This window comes from Lycorma delicatula, chromosome 3 (genome assembly GCF_047948215.1).
Source record: "Lycorma delicatula isolate Av1 chromosome 3, ASM4794821v1, whole genome shotgun sequence".
In the NCBI taxonomy this organism is placed as follows: Eukaryota; Metazoa; Arthropoda; class Insecta; order Hemiptera; family Fulgoridae; genus Lycorma; species Lycorma delicatula.
Window position 1 is genome coordinate 137,003,160 of NC_134457.1, and position 24,767 is coordinate 137,027,926.

Here is a 24,767-nt window from a genome sequence, read left to right on the forward strand (position 1 = left end):
AAAGAGATAAATTAAAAGAATATAGTTTCTTTTCTTTGCATTTAATTTAATTTTATTTTCCGAATGAAGACAACTCATTAATTCATTACCTATAAGTAAACTACTATTACCTGATATTTCTTGAAATATTTCATTAGTTTTATAATAAGTTACCAACCGTTTTAATTGTGCTCCTCCAACATATACAGAATAATTAATTTCAATTTTGTACCACAAATTATTTCACAGAATCTTATTTTTTACTTACGAAATCAAGAAGGTTAGTGAGCATTAAGTTTAAAATCCTAGATACTGTTTTTAATTTGGCAAATACCGTTAAAAATTTCTTTAATTGAATCGGCAGACGTCCCAGCTATTCTAGGTGGTATGGTCCGAGTAAGGAAAGTTAACGGCAGTTGTGTTCGGTCCCACCCACCGGGTTTGGGCAAGTGGTGAACGCGTCTTCCCAAATAAGCTGATTGGGAGTCGAGAGTTCCAGCGTTCAAGTCCTAGTAAAGTCAGTTATTTTTACATGGATCTGAATACTAGATTTAGATACCGGTGTTCTTTGGTGGTTGGGTTTCAATTAACCACATATCTCAGGAGTGGTCGAACTGAGACTGTACAAGACTACACTTCATTTACACTCATACATATCATCCTCATTCATCCTTCATCCTCTGAAGTATTATCTGAAAGGTAATTACCGGAGGCTAAACAGGAAAAAGAAAAAAAGGACTGGTCTAGTGGTGAACGCGTCTTCCCAAATCAGCTGATTTGGGAGTCGAGAGTTACTGAGTTCAAGTCCTAGTAAAGGCAATTACTTTTAAATTGATCTTAATACTAGATCGTGGATACCGGCGTTCTTTGGTGGTTGGGTTTCAATTAACCTCACATCTCAGGAATGGTCAACCGATGCAGAGGTCAATCTATGGCTACTTATCACTTGCTTCGACTCCAAGTCAGCACTTAGAGAATTGGTTTACATCGATAAGAATAACACACTTTTTTACACATTAGAAGTAAAGATAAAAAATACAAAAAAAGATTCGATACTTCTTCTTTAGTGGAACCGTCTACTGACGGTTCCACTAAAGAAATATTCTTCATAATGCTACTTGAGCTTTTTATTTTAAATTATAGTATCCTTATTTCCCTTTGAAATCATCCAGCATTCCTATCCTCCTGCTTCCTTTCACAACTGCAGTCTTACCTTCAATTATTACTTTTTCTTTTTTTTATTGTCTTAATCATACCCTACGTTCATTTATATTTGTTAAGAACTGATCATAAGTTACTTTCTCTCGCGAGTTGATACCTAGCATTTTCCTCAATAGCCACATTTCGAAACTTTTCGGACATCGAGTTTCTCTTTTCTTTGTAGTCCATGTTTCTGCATCTTAAAATACTACATTCCAAATCTCTTTCTCAGATCAATAGATCAAAAATTTCTGTTTTACGTAGATGTCTGATCTTACTGAATGTCAATTTACCATTCAAAATTCCGCTTTTAGTTTCCTCAGTGCAACTTACATCAAATTTTATTGTGTTTCCAGCGTATTTAAAACTAAATTATTTTTCCTCAATAGTAATCTTTGTTGCACCGTATTCCCTTGATATTCTCATTACTTTGGATTTATCAGCGTTTATTTTCATTTCGAATTTTTCTTCCATCCTACTTATTCTATCCGTTATTTCTAGTAGCTTCCCTTCAATTGTAGCCGTTACTACCTGCTGATCTGAATACTGAATTATGTTTATTTTTTCTCCTTCTACTGTCACATAATCACAGTCCCAAAATCATACAAAGCTTCCTTAATTAATCGGTCTCCAAAAATGTTAAAAAGGATTTGTGACATGCAACATCCCTGTCACTTCTCTTCTCAACTTTACTGCTTCTGTTTCTTCTCCGTCTATTTCGATACTAATGTAATTAAAGTAAAACGAAGCAATAATAATTTTACACTATTTTCTTTTTTATTCAACAACAATGGCACGTAGTAAGTATTATGTTATAAAAGTACTGCTTCTGTTTCTTCTCCGTCTATTTCGATACTAATGTAATTAAAGTAAAACGAAGCAATAATAATTTTACACTATTTTCTTTTTTATTCAACAACAATGGCACGTAGTAAGTATTATGTTATAAAAGTATTAAAAAAAACTATCATATACATTTCTGCAAATTCCAAGTTTTATTAAATATATATAGTTAACTGTGACCTCTTCATTTTTGCATTGCATAAATTATCTTAATAAAAAGAAATAAAATGTCACGACGTTAGGTCAAGAACTTAAGTGTACAATAATAAAAAAGCCAATACCCTCATCTCATTTAACATGCATTAACTAGATATCTTATCTTAACCGGCACTATTCATATCTTAAAATAAACTGCATATAACGTAAAAAAATCAATATTAAAGATTTAAAAAAATTGAATAATAAAACATTTAGAAAGCTATAAGAAAGTCAAATAATTTATTATTATTTTCCGTATTTTAAGCAAAGTTATAATTGAATTAATAATGAATGCATCACTAAATAAAAACTCTAACCTCTTAATCTTTTTTCTTTCTTTAAATTAACGCTAAATAATAAAGTAATCATGATTTGGTGTATATGTGGGTCGAAAATATTAACGTTAATATTTTCTGACAACAAATAATTTTAATTAACTTTAAAATAATATCGGAATAATTATTAATTAATAAATGCAAATATATTATTAATATATAAATGCAAAGTATTCAGATTTAAGATTATATTAACTGTTAGTGTAAAAAAACGTTTTGAACAGAAAAATATGAAATTTTATAACTAAGAAAAAAAACGAATAACAAGATTTTTAAGTGTAAAACACATAGATCTTTTTACGATAAATAAATATAAATGAGGGCCTTTTTTCTTTTTTTTCAACATATAAGCTGGAAGCTCGTGTATGGGAATATGAAATGGAAATTTTGTAGCTTATGAAAAATAATATGGAGATTCCAAGATTCGAATCCGGGACCTCCAGATTAAAAGCCGAGACGCTACCACGATCGGACTTAATAAAACATATTTTCGTTTCGTTCTACAGCACTCAAATGCTGTTGCTTAGATTTCACACAGAATACAGTCATCTTATGACTATGACACTGACCGATGTTTATAATTTGTTTTTTTTTTCATTTTATCATAAAAGTAAGCCTGCAATAAAGTTTGCAGCTGATGCCGTTAACCTGAATATCTTTAATATTTCTAAATGTTCTTATCACTACTGTAAAGTAATCGCTACGTATAATAAGCACAAAAAAAATCTAAGCAGAATGTATAGATATTGACATAATATTATTTTAAATCCTCTTTGTCACAGAGATTATCCGTTAATAAAGACCTAACCTATTTTTGTTTTTTCCCTCATTTTACTATCCGGAGACTCTGATAATAATGATTAATGTCTAAATTTCGAGTAATCTCTGCCGTCTCACAGTATATTTCAGAAAGCATTTCAGTTTCAATTAATGTAATTAGGGATTTCCTGCCTTGCGTATAATCAAATTAAATGCGTTTGATCATAACTAAAAATTCTGATATATTAGAATAGTCCACTAATACCGCTGAAACTGTAAATTCAAAAGCATGTATGAAATCTCACGTATAAATTTTTTAAGTATTACGCACCGTTCATGCGTTTTTTAAATTTATTTGCTCTTCAAAATAGACAAATTTATTTAAAGGATTACAATATTTTTGGTATCGATGTGTTATTCTATTGATTTCACATTAATTTATACATAATTATTTTATAAAAAATTTCCTTCGAAAAACGTAATTTACAGTTCAAGTTTATTAATTAATAATTTTAATGAAAAAAAGAATTTTGGTTAACGGTTATATATTTAAAGTTATTTTTTTATATAAAAATTATACACAATGCTTATCAAAACCGTTTCAAGAATTCAGAAGATGGTCACTCACATCGAAATAAAGAAAAAACTTTATAGCAACCTATGTCCGAAAACGCTTAGTTTACCGACTATCAGCCATTTTGTATTTTTAATATAGAAATTTATTTCTCAGGAATTGCTAAACGTATCGAGCTGAAATTTCGTGTACTGCTAGGGTAAATAGAGATTTACTTGTATAAAAATAATACACCAGATATCTCAATCCATTTAAAAATGGCGGTCACGAAAACTTTTTAATTATTAATATCGTTGCAACCATCAGTTTGTTTAAATGTTACGTTATTACAAAAAAAAGTTAAGCGTTTTATGACAGAGAAAATGACCTTATGTTACTTAGTGTAAAAAAAAGTTCTGAATAGAAAAATATGCTTATTTATCAAATAAGCATAAGATATGCTTATCTATGCAAATCCGTTCATAAATAACAAAGTTGTGGAAGTAATACTGGAAGTGAGTCACCCCCGCAGATATCATAGAAGAATTGCATACAAGAAGAATTCTAAATGGGATTGAGAGGATTCGTCAAGACACCTGGCAGCTTTGAAAGAGTCCGGCAGTCAATGAAAAAAACTCCTGGATGCACGTATTTTGAATGAGGGCCGCCAATTTGAAAAGCTACGTTAGATTATTTTATTATCTGGTACGATAATTAAAAAAAAAAAACCTGTTTAATAACCAGTGTCTGTTAAACTAACAGACACTATTATAATAATAATTTCATGATTTCAATAATATTCTATTTTATGTAATATTTTCAATATTATTAAACTATTATAATTTATTACATGATAACATTAATAAAATTATTCCACTTCAGATCGTTTAAGTTATTTAATTAATTTAATCAGAATGAAATGAAAACTGGTTTTTTAATCTAGCGTGACTCACTAAAGAATTTTTGACATAACTTGACATAAAAAGTTTAACATTTTTTGTGATATTTAACATTTAAATAAAACAGCGTTGCAAAGATATTAATAATTAAAAAGTTTAAATGGCCGCCATTTTGAAATGGATTCAGATATCAGGTTCATTGATTTTATACAAATAAACATCTAGGTACCCTATCAATATAAGAAGTCTAAGTTCGATAAGATCAACAGTTCCTGAGAAATACATTTTAATATTAAAAATACAAAATGCCTGATAGCCGGACATATGTTGATATAGAGTTTTTTCTTTATTTCGATGTGGGAGGCCATCTCTCTTAATTCTTGAAACGGTTTTTATAAAAATCTTGTATATATTACTATAAATTACTTTTTCTGCAACTAACAAAAACATTGATTAATTGTAGCTATAATATTTAACAAAAGTGGAAGAAAAGGTCTTGAGTGAGAAACAGTGAAAATATAATATGTGTAGATTGATGGTAATTACATAAAAATATACTAACTTTTCCCTCTACAGAGTTGAAGCAAGGTTTATATTCACTATTTCGTAACAGAATGACGACAATAAAAAGAAGGAAACACAACAAAAATGGTAAAATACAGAATTAGACAGACGTATAAGTTTAAGGAATTTACACAAAAAATACATCAAAATTTATACCCTAATGAAGTGAAGCAGTGTTTATAATCTACTGTTTCGTTACAGAATGACACATCAATTATTAGTTGCTTTTTAATATCTATCTCAAACTTTATTACACGCATGACTGTGAGGTACAGGAATCACAGATAGTAATGAACAGCTTTATTCGAGAGTAATGATGTTCTATGTAGAACCGATTTAAATCGGTGATAGAAAACAATCCTTATTATGATGAAAATAATCTTCACTTCGGTGAAGGCTTGGCATTTACCGAAAAGAAGAAGCCAACCGAAAAAATACTTCACATCTCAATTTCCTTAGTAAATCTTCGGGAAACCTATTAATGAAATCGGCTTGTGGCTCGTCAATTCGTTTGTCAAAATTTGATGGACTGTGGTATGGTTCAAATTCAATTGTTCCGCAATCATTCTGACAGTTAATCGCCGGTTGTACCGTATCAAGCCTCCGATTCGCTCAACATTGTCGTCATTTTTTCACGTTAACGGTCTTCCAGAGTGTGGATCGTCCGCAACTGATTCCCGGCCATCTGAATATGCTTTAAACCGGCTAATTTCTTGGGCTACCGATAGAGCGTCATCTCCATACGCCCTTTTCAATTTTGAAAAAGTTTCAGTAGCATTCTCACCGAGTTTGATACAAAACTTATTACATAACGTTGCTCATAATTAGTATCGCTCATTTTTGTAACGCACAACAAAAACTCGTTTCACGAAAAGTTTGTTTATTCACGTGGCAATAATAGACTAAAAATATCATTACCTAATATATATCAGCTGTTCATATAACCATATGTTTACCAGTAACTTTACAGTGTTGTCACTTTGGCTGCCAAAAAAAAAAAAAACTAGTCTCATTACTTTATTTATAGACCTCGTACATAATGATTATTTACAATTTGAATACTAACACGTCAAACCATCAATCTTTAATAACATCTACCTTTCAATGTAAAATATAATGGAAGTCTGCGAACCAGAAATAAATTTACAATATACCAACATTGCATTTAAAAAAAGTAAATAAATGAACACCAATAATATAAAAAATTAATAAATATATTAACTTAAACAGGATTCTATTCATCAAATGAATAAATACTGTATACAGTAATCCCTTGGTTTAATGCGGTTTTATTTAAGCGATTTTGAATTTGCATGGTTGATTTTATAACACTGTCCCTTTACTTAACGCGGGTCTGGTTTCGAATTAACGCGGTCAGAATTACTATATAAGATATAAAATAAATTTCGTGAAAGAATTCTTAAAAAGGGTTTTCTGTAAACGATACACACGGACTTATATGCACATGTAATGCAATAAACAATGAAACAGGTTTTCCCTTTCAATAACATACTGAAGCATGTTAGTTTGGCAATACCAAAATGTTTGGTTATAAACATTTAAACGTTCACAGTCAACCTGCCATTAGCCGTTCAGAGAATATATTATGTAATGTTATTCTGTCTTACGTTATATTACTGCGCAGTATATAATTCTGATCCGTTTGTGTTCAAGGCATGATACAAAGGCTACAGTACGTACGATCGATATTTGTAATTTATTGTGCGAGATATTTTAGGACTTTATTCTGAATTATTTACGTATTACCTTTTTATTTTATATTTTTCGTGTTTTTAATTGTGTCTGATCTTAAACGGCGGGAAAGAAAAGGAAAACTATCACTCTTGAGACAAAGTTGGAGGTGACAAAAAGACATGATGGTTTATATAACATTGATATCGAAAATCATCCTGGCCTTGTCGAATCAACAGTTAGGTCAATAATTAAAAATAAGGATACAATTATGATTGTTGAAAAAATGCTGTTCCTCTTCAGGCTTTACGAATTATGAATCTAATTTACGATTTCCTTTAATGATTGAACTTGAAAAAAGTATTGAACATTTTCATAGAAGATTGTATTCAACATCGCATTCCCATGACAAGTATTATTATTCGTGAAAGTGAGTTAAGTTTGCATGTAATATTAAGACCTAAATTCCACGCTGAAGATATCAACCTATTCAATGCGAGAAAAGGATTGTTTGAAAATTTTAAAAAACGTTCAAAACTGCATAAAACTTTGGTTCAAGGTGAAGCAGCCGGTGCAAATTAAGAAGCTGAAAAACTCATAAAAGATCGACAAATTATCATGAGAGAAGGAGAATACACGTCACAGCAACTATTTACTGTTGACGAAACGACGTTTTTTTGGAAAAAAGATGCCTAAACGTACTTTTATCGCAAAAGAACGCCATATGCCCGGTTTTAAAGTATCTAAAGACCGATTCACACTCTTACTTGGAGATAACGCGAAGGGGAACTGTAAACTAAAACTATTGCTTGAATATCACTTACAAAATACTCATTCTTTTAAAGGAATTAACAAACAATCTCTTCCCGTGTATTGGACATACAACCAAAAAGTATCGGTAACGAGGCACATTTTTTCTAACTGGTTTAAGGGTCTTGTAAATCACAATTTAAATAAGTATTATCTAAACAAAATAAAATCAGTAAAGGAAAAAATCATCTTTAAAATCCAAAACTAATATTTTATTTATTAAAATACCTAGTGAATTTTAATTATATGTACAATTACTGTAAACACTATTTTATCCAATTTTTAGCTTATAAACACAGTGTTTTTGCCTACAACTCAAAGATTTTTACACAAGAAACAATATCACACACAAAGCCGTTCTACTACTCGATAACGCTCCTGGACATCCAAGCTCCGAAGAACTGCAAGCAATTAATTCACATTAAAAGTATGCCTGAAAATACATCACTGATACAGCCATATGATCAAGGATTGACAGCCACATTCAAGGCTTACTTTCAAATTTTCTCAGGTGGTTTTTGCGACTAACAGTTCAAGCAAAGAGATCTGTGGTTTGCGAACGTTTTGGAAAAAATATAACATTCTTCATGCTGTACGCAATGTTGGCGAAGCTTGGAAAGAAATGAAAGAGAGTACGCTTTGTGTAGTATAAAACTGTATCAAGATGATGATCAAGATCAAAGTGCATTCGATGACAACGGACAAGGAGTTACAGGTACTGAAGTTGTGCAATTTGCCAGAAGTATAGGGCTCGAATTTGATTCTGAAGATGTAAATGAACTTGTGGAAGCAAATAAATAACTTTTAGAAAATGAAGACTTGTTAGCACTATCCGAGTCGCCAAATGAGCAGCTAGATGACAATTAGAGTAGCGGTGACACATAATTTAAATCAGAGTCATCAAAAATCGATAGTGGTGAACTCTTAAACCTCATTCTCCATTCCTCAGCCACAATTAGTAATAAAAGGATTACAGGAGGCATTAAGTTACATCGAAAAAAAGTTTCTGATTATGTAACTGAAAATAATCCTGATCGAGAATGAAGTATAAAGGTCGTAAATGGACTATTAGGTGATCCGAAATGCTACAAAATGGTGCTAAATCAGTTGCAACTATCAATAAAGTAGAGTAAACTGGACAGTTATTTAAGAACCCAAAGTTGAACTAAATCAAAAGTTTTTTTTAATATTCCTTATTGTACTTAGGCCTATATATATTTATTTTCCAGTAACTATTTTATTAATAATACTGTACTGTATACTGTAGTATGATGATTGGTTATACTTTATTATTTTTATATTTTTTACTTTGTTTCTACAATACTGTACTGTACTGGATTCGATTTATATTCTATTAAAGTACGTTTAACCAAATTGTCAAAAATTTTGTGACTTCTACCTGCGAAAAGAATTACGAATTTAGCTTACTAAATATGTACACGTACAGATGCTATACTGGATAGTAGTGCAAAGGTATACTGTATACCTTTTTTGAGGAAACAGTTTTAATTTACGCGACGATTTTCAGGGATGAATTAATCACGTAAATCAAGAGATTCCTGTACATTCTAGTGATTACGCCATTACCAAAAACAACGATCAAGAGACAAGGTAAGAACACTAAGTATACACAGTTTTATTGTATACACTGCCAAGATATTATAGACTACAAAACAGATCGCTACCGAGCAAAAGACTAATAAGCAAACAAAAGAGTAAGAAATAAATTAGCAATTTTTTCAAGAATCCTTAACACTTATAAATAACGTTACAGTTTCGTAACATCAAAAAGACACCATTAATTAACAAAACGTATATTCGTATAAGTGCGAAGCACATTGTAACAATGTCATTTGGCAACTTAAAAAATTAAATAAGTTAATCTAAATATACGGATTTTAAAGACATCTCGCGATAAAAAAACCACCAACTTAGACGCTAATTCATTACAAATAGAATTCTGAATATAGGCAGATAATTTATAGGTATAGCAACTTTGTTCGTTTTTCTGAACTTTCATCAAAAGACCGAAACCAGGAAGATTAATGAAGTAGATAATTTAAGTGTTAATGTTAATGAAATGCGAGATAAGAAAGTTCCGGCAATTAAAAGATGTCACCCAAAGAAAAACAAAACATTTAGTCACTGATTTTAAAACGAGCATTGTTTGGTCGAATATTCGTCTAATATTATGGATAACTAATTTATTTAAGTTTACTTATACTTCATTTATTAAACTTTTACTAAGATTACCAGAAGAATTTCTGCCCTTTATCTGTAGGAGAAGTGTGATCCGAACCAAGTAGCGTATACGGCTAGGAAGAGGAATATAGAAATCTGAATTGTTTGTTACTTGATTATAACTTTTTACTTAACGCATCTAAAATAAAATACAGAATTAGCACAATCCAGATCTCGGATTACCACAATTTCTATCCCGGTTAAATTGCAGCGATCCCTTGAGTGAAAACTTCATAGCGGAAAAGATTTGCTCTCTGATTTTTAACAGACCAGTAAAGAAGATTTAAAACTTAAACTGAAAAAACGATGCAATTAGCTCAAAAAACGACAGACCGATTAAACATTATTAAAGAAATAGTGAGTTATTAATTTCATCCAATTTCTAGAATAGAACTAACAAATTAATAATTTTGGTGTTAATTGAAATACTGTTCTACTGAACAGTAGACGATAGACGGATGTATTTGATTTGATTTCAGGAATCAATCTGAAACAATATAACTATTAAAGGCCGTACTTCCGAATCTCTCATTTCTAAATAAAAAAATGCAGTCAGAATATAGAAATACCCGTAGGCCAAATTCTTCAAAGAGGATCAAACTTAAAAGGCAAATTACTTAATTAATTCAACGTTCGGATGATGTAAGTACCAGGTACCACGATATTACTTTAGCCAATTTTCGACTAAATAAAAAAATGTTTTCCCTATTTTTGCTTACTGACACTGTTAAATACGTATTGTCGATTACGATAATGCAAATTAAAAGTACATCGACTGAAAAGTAACATTTCATTTTTAAAGAGAATAAAGTAATTTTTAAATATTTTTACAAATCTTAAAATTATTAAAATAAGAACACCTCTTAAAAAAATTTAATGTTTGATTAACATTAAGAAAACATACCCTATAAATATTACGGATAGAAAAATAATATTAAAAAATCCTTAGAACGATATTGATGTTACAATAGAGCTTAATGTTAATGCATCAGCAACTCTCAGCTTTTAGGGATTTATAGTTCAACGGTTAACTATTCACATACTCCAAAAACGTTAGGAATGACAAAGGTTTTCTTAGTGAAACCTGAATCTGTACTCTGATAGCTACTTAGTACCTGAAGGAAAACAATTTTATCAGTATATAAGTAAATAACATGCTATTTCATCCAATATAAAAATACCTCCGGTCTACGGGGAAAATAATTAAATACCTGGAAGCTAATTTAGAGAATCTCTTCGGGTAAGTTATTTCTCAACATCCTTGATCTCTTTATCCCCGAAGTATTCATAAAAAAATATTTGATTTTTAGATTTATTATTTCTTTAAGAGACCAACCAGGCACGTTATTTTAAAAAACGGTCTTTAAAAGAACGTGAAAGTTGTAACGGGATGCCCAAAAAAGAAAAAAAATATTGAAGGAAAGTCGACACTAAAATAAATCCCTTAGGAAAATAATTTTTAAGATGGAGTCGCAAAAAACGTAAATGAATTAAAAATAAATTACACATACGCGAGCTGAAAATATATAAGGAGGATACGTAAAGGACTTCCAAAAAAATGATAAGGAAAGTAGTACGATTTTAGATTTTTACACCATAAATTAAGACATTCAGAACGAATAAAGAATAAATAAAAATTTCAAATATCTTACATATGTAATGGACGATTAATTACTAGTGAATAGAGCTATAAAATTATGCTATGGATCTAATAAAGATTACGTTACGTAACTGATAATGATAGCTCTGGGCAACAGATTGTAACTGACCTCAAAATAACATCTACAGTAAGTAAATTTAGTTTTGTAAAAAGTAATAAATGTGAACTCCAAACCTATTATTGTTATTAATAAATAAATAATACGCTCAATAGTGTATTTTATATTTCATTCTTAAAACGGTCAAGGCAATCCGGTCTGTATTTTAATCGGGTCTGTTCGGAGAAGATCCAGTTATAGGTAACCGTTCTATATTTAACCCGAATTAAGTCGCAATTTTGTTATGAAGCACAACATCACGCGACTTACCGGCACGCGAAATAATCTAGCACAAAGAATAATAATAGTACATCATGCTACTAGAGTTTATAAACAACGTAATAAAATTTTAACGTAAACGCAGTTCGATTACTTTACCACTTCATTTTTTACGTTTCACAACTTTATTTAAGTCATAAACTTTAGTAATAAGTAAAATATAAATGAATATATCTTAAAAATAAAAGTAGCGTAACGGGAAGCCCCCAAAAAAAATTAAAGAAAGGCGACACGAAAATAAATCTCTTAGAAAAAAATAACATAATAGTGTCTGTTATGAACATAAATTGAAGAACTTTGAAAAAATTTAAAAAACAAAACCAGTTGTATATTTTGCATAAAAATGAAAACAGAAACAGAAGCAAAAAATTATACGTACATTCACACACACGCGCGCGTGCACACACACACACCCGGTCGTAAAATTATATAACATAATGATCACAAATTGTAATTCATCCTGAAACTATCAGACAAAACAGCAACAGCAATTCTGTGCCAAAATTGAGCGTGTATTATAATTATTATTATTAGAAACAAACGTAACCGCTATAATTTCCACAACTGATGCCAAATTATATGACGTAATGAATAAATGCAACAAAAATAAAACGTTTGTTTTAGAAACTTGAAATAGCTACTAACAATAATAAATAATAAAAATAGAAAGAAACTTATCAGAATAACAGCATATGAAGGTTATAATTTTTTGTTTAATGAAAAATTTATTATAGTCTAATAAAATATTTTCAGAGGAATTGAATGAACGTATTTATATATTAACTATTCTTAACTGTTTACAGATTTATTATGTATTTATTCAAATAACAGAATAACATTATCTTAAAATAATATGCCATCGATTACTCAAAGACAAAGCATTTAAGATTCATAAAGTTAAGATTGTAAAATGTTATAAACAAAAATAAAATCATTTCACTTAAAAAAAAAAAAAACCTGAAATTTTCAATTACTTATTATGACTATCGTAAAAAGGGTTTATAAAGAAGTTCAATAACCTCTAGCGGTCGTTATCAATGAAATAAACCGACGTGGGTTTAACCTAACGTTTTCATTAAGAAAAAGGAATTATTTTAAAATTAATTTTGTAATTTACACAAATAAAAAATTATACCACAGTCGGATACAGTTAATCCTTAATGACAATATGAAAAACAATAAAACAAAAAACCCCGACTTTAGGGTGGATGAATGGATTGACCGGCTTGTAACTGCACGTTATTGATTTACTCGCATTACTATATAAAATAGTCCACACAGAACACATATTTCAAACAACGAAATAAAAACACATTAATTACCAGTCATCACAATCCGTATAAAACGGAAAAGGGGGCGTCAAAGACACAGACGGATACAAACAATTCTAAAATTAAGGCAGCAGGTGGATATACACTACGATACGAATCGAACTACTCAACGCGACACTACGAACTCCGCATTCAGTCTGATCTCTGGTCTGATTCAATGTGCCGTGGTGTGCCAGCCCGATCGACGGACAAGCGCAGAACTTTCATCAATCCCCGCCCAAACCGCATAGCGCCAAAACTGAACTAATATCGCAGATCAAAATAAAACAATATATTCATTATTTATGAGAATTTTTAACAGATGTATTTCTTTGAAAAATTCAATTTTTTAAAATAATTTTTTTTCCTTAACTACAATAGTAACAACGATCGGTAATTACTTAACGGTTTAATTTTTTACTAATTAATTCTATAAACTGTAAATTTTTTCTTTGCGTTTTATTACAACGATTTAGATATTTTTGTGTCTCTGAATCTACTCAACCATGCTGTGAATTTTTTTTCTTTTTGGTATTTATCAAACCAAACGCGGTAATTGCAATACATCAATTCATAAACATGATATTATCTCGTTTATTTGCATCGGTTATTCTTTTACATTTAACTAAATCATGAGGTCTGTATTATTACCTTAAATCATAAGTTTTTAAAAAATTAACGAGTGATCGGATAAAATTTTGAAGCTCGCCGTCTCCGAAACAGAGAATTAAATTATTTATAAAAAATTGTACGAGATAATTTTCTATATTTATTGGATAGCCGACTAGAAGGAACAGTTGGGCCTGAGAAAGAGTACCCACTCTTTTTACTTCCACTCACCACGTCAAGGATTATAGGTGCTCTTTGTACTTTGCACATACAAAAATTTTAAAAACATGTTTAATTAATGTACATTTATATAAAAAGAGAGGTTTTTCTAATATGCTTCTCGCACTCTTTCTTTTACGCATTATTTATGAATTGTTTTTTCCACTCAGGACACTGCGAGTTTACAGTAAACAGGACAACTTTTAGCACATACAGTCGTATGTGCTAAACAAGCCTTTTCAATAACAGTTTTACAGCTCTTACAGTTTAGTAATTAGGTGATCCAAAAGCAACCTCCCGTACGGAGAAAAGTAACTTATAGAGTACCATTAAAAACTATATTACACACTTAATTCATACGTTTAACATATTCTACACACTTAACTGATTGAAAAAACAATACTTCGAACATTATTATGCAGGCGGCCAAAAGGTTACTACATCCTGCAAAATTTCCTGAAATGCACCGTTATGGTGCAATAAATAACGCAATAAAATATTCCAATAACTAACTTACTGTCTGCTTGTAAAGCTCTCCTTACATTTTTTTCTCTTGGCCGAAGCTCAATCGTTTGAATTCGTGAACCCGATGAGATATTAATATTGAATACAATAAACAATACTAGATCGCTATTTCATCATTAATTATCTCAGGCCAACTCAGGTAACAGTTTAACAAAATTATTTATCTACGAGATTATTTAATCATTTAACATTGATGGTTTAAACCAGTCGTAGTTAACCTTTTTATATCTACCGCCCACTTTTGTGTCTCTGTTGGTAGTAAAATTTTCTAACCGCCCACGGGTTCCACAGTAACGTTGATTTAAAGTAGGGAAGTAACTTTACTTTATAAAGCAGAGTTACAGCAATTTAAAACATATTATAATAATTACTTACCAAATACTTTATGTCCGACTTTTGTTTGCGGTTGCATTAAAGTATCATTTAGTTTTAATTATGTATTACTAAACTTATGCGCGAGCGATACAAATAGTATATTTTCTGAAATTTTAATTGTCACGGGGAATTTTATGAAAAACAAATAAAAATGTTTTAAATAACGCTAAGGAAATTTTTTAACAAGTCAATTAAATTAAAAAAAGGAAAGTGCAACAGTACAGGACAAAACCCCTGCAGCCCACCATGAAAGCTGGAACGCCCACTACTGGGCGGTAGGGACCAGGTTGACTATCACTGGTTTAAACAATGTTACTGCATAATTTTATATTAATCCGTGAGAAAAAAAAAGGTGCACGGCGCATAAGAGAAAAGACAAAGAAAAATTCTGCGGTTTTTTTTCTGTAATTAAAAAAGGGAGATAAGCAGAAGTACGTCCTCGGCAGTCGTCAGTTATTTCAGGTTTCCTTAGAACAGTGCTTACGAAATTGCTAACAGAATAAGATCATTTCCATTAACGGTTAAACCTTTTACAATCAATTACATCGACTATTATTTATAATATTTTTTTTTAATTAATTCAATTTTGTTTTTAAAGTTTAAAATTAAATTCACAATAAATGAGGTCTCCTGTTTTCAGGACAATTAATAACATTCATTAAGAAGTGAAAAATTAAGTAATTGTATTAAAAAATGTAGACCTACTTTCTGATGGAAGTATTAACGGTAGAGAAAAAAAAAAGAAAAAGAGAGACAGACAGATCGAGAGACAGCGATTGAAGGGCTATCATAAAAATTTGGTTACTGTCGGCCACCCCATGTCCATATGTACACCATTTCCCGGAAACCCAGTTCCACAGCAATATCTAGGAACGAAATGGAAAGAAAAATGCAAAATCATAACCAATTCAGCAGCAGTGCACCAAAAGACTTCAGCCGCCAGGAGCGAACAGTGATGCCCCAATAAGGCGGCATTGAAACATCAACCGATCCGGCCGTCGCCCAGCGGGCACCACTGAGAAGCGCCTTGAACACCACTGCAGGCAAGGAAAAACCTAACAGCAGACAATCCCCCCGGAATCAGAGTAGCAGAGAAGTTATTGTCGATAAAGTTTCGTTACGTGGTCTTATGAAATAGAACTTACTAGAAATCAAGACTCCACTTTTTTGGGAGTTGAGTGACTCCCCGCCAAAAACTTAAACTAAAGAAAAGGACAAATCGGGAGTATTTACAGAAATGTTTAAGGTTCTTATGAAAGTGAAAGGTCGCAACTTTTTGTTCACTATAAAAATATTCACTAACATGATAACATGTACTACCGCTTTGTTACCCGTTTTTCTTTATATATAAAAGTTTTATTTTATATATAAAAGTTATTCTCATTATCAAATAGTCATTAATTGACGCGTTCACATGACTAGCATTTTCTCATCACGCAAAATGAAACCCATCATTTTTATTATTCTCCTACAGTAAGTACGCGTACGTTTCGTCTATATTTCGTCAGATGACGCAAGCTACTCACATGGTTTACGCTTTTTACATCAAGCAAAATGAAACCGCCATTTTTATTCTACGGCAGCAACCAGGCGTACGTTTCGTCTATATTTCGACAGATGGCGCAAGCTACAATAACATTTTTTACTTCTTTTTTCAACAAGCAAAATGATACCGCTATTTTTATTCTTCTCCAACAGCAAGCAGGCGTTTCGTCTATATTTCGTCAGATGGCGTAAGCTGTACGGTTCAAAAATTACTAGAATATGTATCAAAAGATTATTATTAAAAAACTGTTTAATAGATTCTACATATAAATATAATATGAAATAATCAACATACACTTTAACACGATATCACAAAAATAACTGATATCAAAACCACCAAGAAAATAATTTCATTGAAAAAGGGTTAGTGTTAGTGACTTTCCTTATCACAAATACAGAATGATATAAAAAAATTTGAATTATACAAACCCCCCAGAAAAACACTTGCAGTATGCAGATATCCCTAAAAAAATTGTTCGCTACGAATCCGAAAAAGATTGCATTCAGTTTCTTTGTATATCAAACAATATTACAAAAATTCATTCGCCACGGGGCTGTTTCAAAATATAACAAACAATGGTTTAGAAAAAACACAAAAAAAACCGAGCAAGCTATTCAATCGTTAGATGAACATTTATTTTAAGCAACATTATTTTTCTACAATTGAAACAACTCCGTGGCAAGCGAATTTTTGTAATTTCTTCAAGTTTTTGCAGGACCTAATTTATTACATTTTTTTCTCTGCGTTTGAAGCAAAGAATTGTGTTTTAGAGAAATTATAGAGTAGAAAATAGTATTCAGTTTTTTTTTAATATGAACTCTTTTCGGATTCGAGGCAAACAATTGTTTTTTGAGGGATACCTTTACCCCCCCCCCCCTGTGTGCTTTTTGGCGGTTTGTATAATTTATTATTTTTTTTAATATCATTCATTTTTTTGTTAGAAGGAGATTCACTAACAGTTTTACAATGAAATTCTTTTTTTAAGGTCGAGATATTTCTATTTATGTCTGATAACAAGATAAACCAAGCAAGCAAAGATTTTTCATTAATATATGCAACTACATACATTACGCTAATGTACCAGTTAATAATTATTGTAGGTAATCGTTCATAGTCATTAATCAATAACTTATTACCGTCCACAATATTTTCTTATATAAATTACCCAGTTTTATGGAAAATAAAGGTTGAATATTGAACTGAAATATCTATAAATACACTAAAAAAAGGCAGGGAAGGGAATTTGTAAGAGCTCATAAATTAATTTCAAAAAAGGCAACCTGTACTTGATCAAAGATAATGAAGATATTGAACGTGTGCAGGCGTATCTATGAATGTAATAGTGAAAACTTAGGAACAAAACGTACAACGGCCTGTTTATAGTTACAGTATCGAGACCTCAAAGTAGTATTTAAATTTTGTCAGTATCTTATTTTTTATTCAATATACGGTAAAATGATATGACTGCTTATATTCTGTTGAAATCCCAAACATTTTTGTTTCCTAATATATATTTGACAAGTAATTAGAGTTTAATAAACCACCAGCCCACCGGGCTGGTCTAGTAGTTAACTCGTAATCGCAAATCATCTGGTTTCGAAGTCGAGAGTTCTAAGGTTCAAATCCTAGTAAAGGCAGTTACTTTTTTACGGATTTGAATACTAGATCGTGAACACCAGTGATCTTTTGGTGGTTTCAATTAACTATACAGCTCAGGAGCGGTCGACCTGAAACTGTACAAGACTACACTTCATTTACATTCATACATATCATCTTCGTTCATCCTCTGAAGTAATACGTTTGGTTCTGGAGGCTAAACAGAAAAAGAAAGAAAGAGATATACCGGTGTAAAATTTTATTCATGCACGTGAGTTTGTACTGCGCTAGCACATTTACTTTACCGACTTGATTTTCGAACCTTGCACTTTATTAACAAAAATTTGATATGTTATTTATCAAATTTTTGATAGAATTAGATTTGATTGATTAGATTTTAGATTTAAAGTAAAATTAATTTTACTTTAAATCTAGTTCTATTCTGAACTTATTCGTGTACAAATTTCACGAAAATTATTTAAGCACTTTAAAACTGAAAAAATTCACTATATTGTTAATAGTTATTTTTCCAGAAATTAGGTAAAAAAACTGACCTTCTGAGAGGGTATTTATATTTATTTTCAAGTAAAAGTATCCCAACTAAGATTCAAAAATGTAATGCAACGTGATCTGAAATTTCAGCAGCTTAAAAACAAATATTTATTTATATTCCAGAGAAACAGCTGAATTGCTAACATACTGTCATAAATATATTAATACGGTAGTAAAAGAAAAACTGAAACTAAGTTTTTACGCCGGATCTAGATTACATTCACAAAGCCGTCCAGTTCGTATAACGGCTCGTAAGTGGCGCTGAGCAATAAGCTATAACTGAACTAAAATAGTGTAAAAACAAAATGTATATTTATAAAATAAAATATTTTTAATTCTTACTAAAATAATAATCGTAATTATTTATAAGTAAAAAATAAAAACTTGAGAAATTATGGTAAAAATATGTTTCATTACGTAACCAATTAATCTATACCTAATCCAGTTAGCTTATAGAGTTCCAAGTAAACAAACTAACCCACCGGGTAGGTCTAGTGGTGAACGCGTCTTCCCAAATCAGCTGATTTGGAAGCCGAGAGTTCCAGCGTTCAAGTACTAGTAAAGCCAGTTTTTTTACACGGATTTGAATACTACATCGTGGATACCGGTGTTCTTTGGTGGGTTGGGTTGGGTTTCAATTAATCACACATCTCAGGAATGGTCGAACTGAGAATGTACAAGACTACACTTCATTTACACTCATACATATCATCCTCTGAAGAATTATCTAAACGGTAGTTACCGGAGGCTAAACAGGAAAAAGAAAAGAAACTAAACAAATTGCGCGTACAAGTGTTCAAGCGTTGATTCACAAGCATCTCTTGTAAATCCAAATGCATATAAAAAAACGACGTGACGTTAACATTCCGTTACCACGCGATATTATATTTCACAAAATATTAAATATATATTTAAATTTAAATAAATTAAGACGTTAAATGATTACTCGAAACCCTTTGTAATGGTTGGACCTTAAATAAGTTCATACTCTTCAAAAATCACTCCTTTTGAACTAAGCCACTTTTTGATATCATTCTTTTTCCATAACGCGTTCGAACATTTTTTCCTTTTTACATGAATGATAAGGGATGTTGTCTAAGACGACAACCGAATTCCGAATTACCTTCTTGTAGAGGTAACATATCGCTAAACCGTTTCTCAAAAGCCGTTCATCTCGTTATGATATCTCCTCTCCTGTAGTTAAGATTCAAAAATTGAGAGACGACCATTGACAAATCCTCTATCACTGCCTATATGCGTAAGAATAAGGAACCTATCTTTACTCGATGGAGCCTTATTATCGGTTGATAAGCGGTACAGAAAGGCTTCTCTCACAGCTTTATTTTTCCAAACGAAACTTTTCGTGCAGCCTTCGTTGACCGAAGTTTCATCCATATAACTAATATATTCTACGGCCTTCTTGCCTAATTTTTTTAATTTATTAAAAATTTATTTGCAACTTATACAAAAACCACTTCCAAAAGATTGGAAAATCAGTATTTTTGATAGGAAGAATTCTATAAGCACTCATCAATAAGAAAGAAAATGCAATTAGAAAGTCAAAGCGAAAATAAAAATGATGTTAGCTCTGTAAACTAAATTCAATCTAAAACACTGATAAACTAACCAAAAACACTATCGAAAACACATACTATTTATTTTATAATTCTTATTTTTAACAGTTAACAAAGATGGGAGTTGATACAAATAAAAATAACTAAATACGGGAGTATTCAACTGACGGTGATATCGTTCAACATTCGCCCAAACATTAAAAAAAAAATTGATAAAGTGACTGAAATTGATATGTAAAAATTTAGGTTTGCGCGTGTCCTGAATTTATGTAAAAAAAAAATCGGACGGTGGAATAATTTAAGATTAAAGTGGTTTACTAAACAAAAAAAAAACTATTCGATATTGAAGGTATAAAGATCATTTCTTCTTTTGTTGCGGTTGAACAAAACATTATTATTACTCAATAATACCATTTATTTATTTAGTTTTAATCAATTTGTCTCGGATCACGATTAAAAAACTGAGTTATTTTATGAATATTTTAAAGATTGATGATTACAATATCTACGGCAGGTTTTAAGATTAATGGAAATTTATAATAAGTCCTTTTATCAGTTATCGCTGTAATATAATAGACCAACATCTTATCATTTTAATATTTTAATGAAAATAAATATAAATGTATGTCGCAGTGAAACCATAATAAATCTTTAATCATATTTTATTAATAATAAATATTACATAAATATGCGATTGAATATTGAATAAGTAGAAATAATAATACGTATTAAACATATAATACAGAAATACCAGTCAATGCACTCAGTTATTACGTAATAATATATGGTATATTTAACATAAATGTATTATTTTTTACCTTTATGAATTTTCCTTATTAAATACATATTTATAGTTCCTGTTTATTTTTTTTTACATAATGTTATCTCGATCATCAGAGGATCAAATTTAAATGAAGTACTTAAATAAAAATAAAAAAAAACATAATTAGAAAATACAGTTAAAAAATTTGTTATATGAAATGTGAACAATATGTTCTGTAGTTCTGTTAAATTTTATTGTAAAGATATAAGGGAGCGTATAAAAGTTATACAGTATGTACATAATAATCGATATTTATAAGGTAAAAAAGAATATATTTAGAAGCACTTTAATAAATTATGGGTAAACACAAATATATAAATACAAATTGGGCAAGTCTATAAAACCAAATAAAGAAAGTAAAAGGCGAGTTAAAAATATAAATTTCCAGATAAATAAATAGGTAGCGGCCACTTGTGACTCATGTCAGCTCGCCTACAAGTATTGAGGTTATAGAACTTAATACCGTACGCGAGTAATACCATCTACAATCATTAATTTTTTTATTTTTATACAAATTCACAAAAGCTTTCGCGGCGATCGCTACTTCAACAGATGTTTTTATATTATTAGAAAACATTTTTTAAATTAAGAATAGTTACACGCGAGAGAAAGAGAAAGACTTGCGCCCACAATATTAATACTAATTGATTAAGGGGACACATGTATTATTTTAAAAATTTAAGGATTACTGAAAAATAACAGAAACCTTTAAAATGTACAATTTTAATAATAAACATAGTCTTAAAGTTAACAAGCGTTAAAAAAACACACATTGACACAAAGTAGTATTTATAAATAATAAAAATGTAGACGACAGTGATTCCCGAAGTAATTCAAAACTTTGTAACATAAAAAATAATAGTTGCGATAACATACATAATTCCCACAAACAGTTAAATTTTATAAAATGATATTGATTAGTCGCATACAAACTCTGGAGGAAAATAATTTTAAAAAATTATCTAAAATGACTAAAACGGTAATTAAAAAGTTAATACAGATAATGAAATTACAAACTTCATGACAGTATTAAATCACATAAATAAACATGGTATGAATAATCGAGAAAAATATTCTATATTAAAAAATAATTAATGAAACAATTTGATAATTATAGATTATTCAACTTTGTACTTGATAAAAACAAATAAACAATTATTTTATAAAAATAATAAATTTAATAATGTCCTGTGTAAACATTTAATAATATCCTGTATTTCAGGATGTTATATATTATAACTCATAATAGTATTTTTTTTAATTACGATTAAAAAAAAGTATAAAACATTTATTAATATATATTTTTTTTTAATTTTACTGAAAGAAGTGTAAACCAGACCAGCTGAACATTAACAACTGTTTTAATTATTCTCTTTAATCTTTTAAATGTACTATTTTAATTAAAGAAGACGTAACAATAACACGTTTTTATTACACCATTAAAAAATTAAAGATTGCTGCTAAATACTTCAAAAAAATACAGATAAAATATATTACGCAGCAAAATCGTTTTGCAATTTTATTAATAGCTATTTTATCACGTTTTTAAATATGTCTTTATATATAATAAAAAGCAAACAAAAAAATACATGAAAATATAGCAGCAATAATCTAAAATGCATTAGTAGAAATTTTCATTTACTATTAAACTGTAAAAAAAGCAATCTAACAAAATAATATACATAAACTAAATGATCTGCCTGTGTAATCAAGTAATTCGACAACTATTTACTTTAAATATTAAAGTCAGACAGAAGTATAAAAACGTAGAATAAAACTGGTTATTATTAATAAGATGCTTGAAATATAAATGTATATAAATATTATTGCGGCTGAAGTTTAGGTTTAAAAAAACAAAATAGAAATATCTATCAAAATAAACGTATTCGATTAATATTAAGAGAACTTTAACTTTCTTTTTTCTGTTTAGCCTCAGTAATTACCTTTCAGATAATACTTCAGAGGATGAAATGTCTGAGTGTAAATGAAGTGTACAGTCGCAGTTCGACCATCACTGAGATGTGTGGTTAATTGAAACTCAACCACTAAAAGAACACCAGTATCCACGATATAGTATTCAAATCCGTGTAAAACTAATTGACTTTACTAGGACTTAAACGCTGGACCTCTCAACTTCCAAATCAGCTGATTTGGGAAGACGCGTTCACCACTAGACAAAGCCGGTGGGTAATACTAAGAGAACTGGAAAAGAATTTACTTACTCGGAACAAATACTAATAACCTAAGCATATTCCTTGGAAAAATTAAGATTACAATTTTTTATTTTTTTACTTTAATAATTGAATCAATATCACGTCTTCAATAAAGTTAAAATAACACGGAGGATACTATGATTTAACGAAAATACGCATGTACAATTACGATAGCACCGCAGAACTTCAAAAACCCAAACTTCAATTAATATAATGGTAATAAACAGTGTAAAATTTATACACCAATAATTTAGGGCATATTAAACAATTAAAAAACCTTCAGAAATATGCATTTAAATGATAATTTCATACCTTATAGAAATAATGAATAAAATAATATCAAAGATAATTCAAAAGGTCATGTTTTCATTAGTTATTCACTCAAATGCAATTGCACAACAGTTAAATAGACATAACAGATACAAAAATTATGAATGCATTACTCAATACCTATTGTTAGTAAATTACAAAGTAAAATATTTTAACCGATTATGTCACATGAAATTCAGAACAAAAAATTTATACAGATTATTATTTTCATACGATACTTTTCAAAATTCTTTCCAAATGATTTCATCAAAAATGTTCAAAGGGCTTTATTAGGATTAAATCTAAAACGAATTTTTCTAAAAATTCCAGTAGAATAATCAAAATATTATGAAAAAACTGTGAATTTAACATTAAAATAACTCGCAAAAGTTTGTGAATATTCAACTAATAGTAATCAATTCAATTTTCATACCTACGAATATTTACAAGAAACTAAAATGTGTACACAGGTCAGGGGCAGAAAGCTTCCTTATCTAATAACGGTTGATGGTTCGAATCTAATTCGGATAGGTTAAAATTTTTAACCTAATGATTAAGTCAAACCTACTATTATTTAATGATGGAAGAATTTAAATACGGCAATCCGGTACGATGGTATATAGCGACAAAGCTAATTTATTGTTGACTACAAAACAAGAAATTCTAACCTTCCTGTTTCACTCGAATGTCTCTATCTTATTTAACCCTCATTCACTAATAGCAACAACAAAAAAAAAATTATTTTATTTGGCAGCCAAAGAATTAATACTAGGCTACTGGATTGGATCTGAACTATATTGAAATATTCTCAACAACGTTATAGCGCGATCCCTATATTATTTTATATATAAGTATGTGAAGTGAAGAATGTGATTTAAAGTTCGAACCATCTAAAATTTTAATTTCCCGTTTATAGCTTTAGAAGGGAAAGTATTGCAATCGGTCCAATTTGGACACATGCGGTTTTCACCATATTTTGACACCTAGGGAACCCAAAAAAAACCGGA

The 24,767-nt window shown here is 30.0% G+C and overlaps 1 protein-coding gene across 6 annotated transcripts in view; it reads right to left on the minus strand.

Annotated features, from left to right (window-relative positions):
- The window catches only part of LOC142322036 (phosphatidylcholine:ceramide cholinephosphotransferase 2-like), a 294,648-nt gene that overhangs the window by 88,444 nt on the left and 181,437 nt on the right, over window positions 1-24,767 (minus strand). For 2 of the 6 annotated variants that reach the window (XM_075360641.1, XM_075360636.1), the window contains exon 1: window positions 13,432-13,586. The exons of 3 other annotated variants lie outside the window; for them this stretch is intronic. The gene's annotated coding sequence lies outside the window, so the exon portion shown is untranslated. Of the gene's footprint in view, window positions 1-12,488; window positions 12,534-13,431; window positions 13,587-24,767 lie in introns of those variants that run through there. One more of the 6 variants, XM_075360639.1, reaches the window with a different exon arrangement.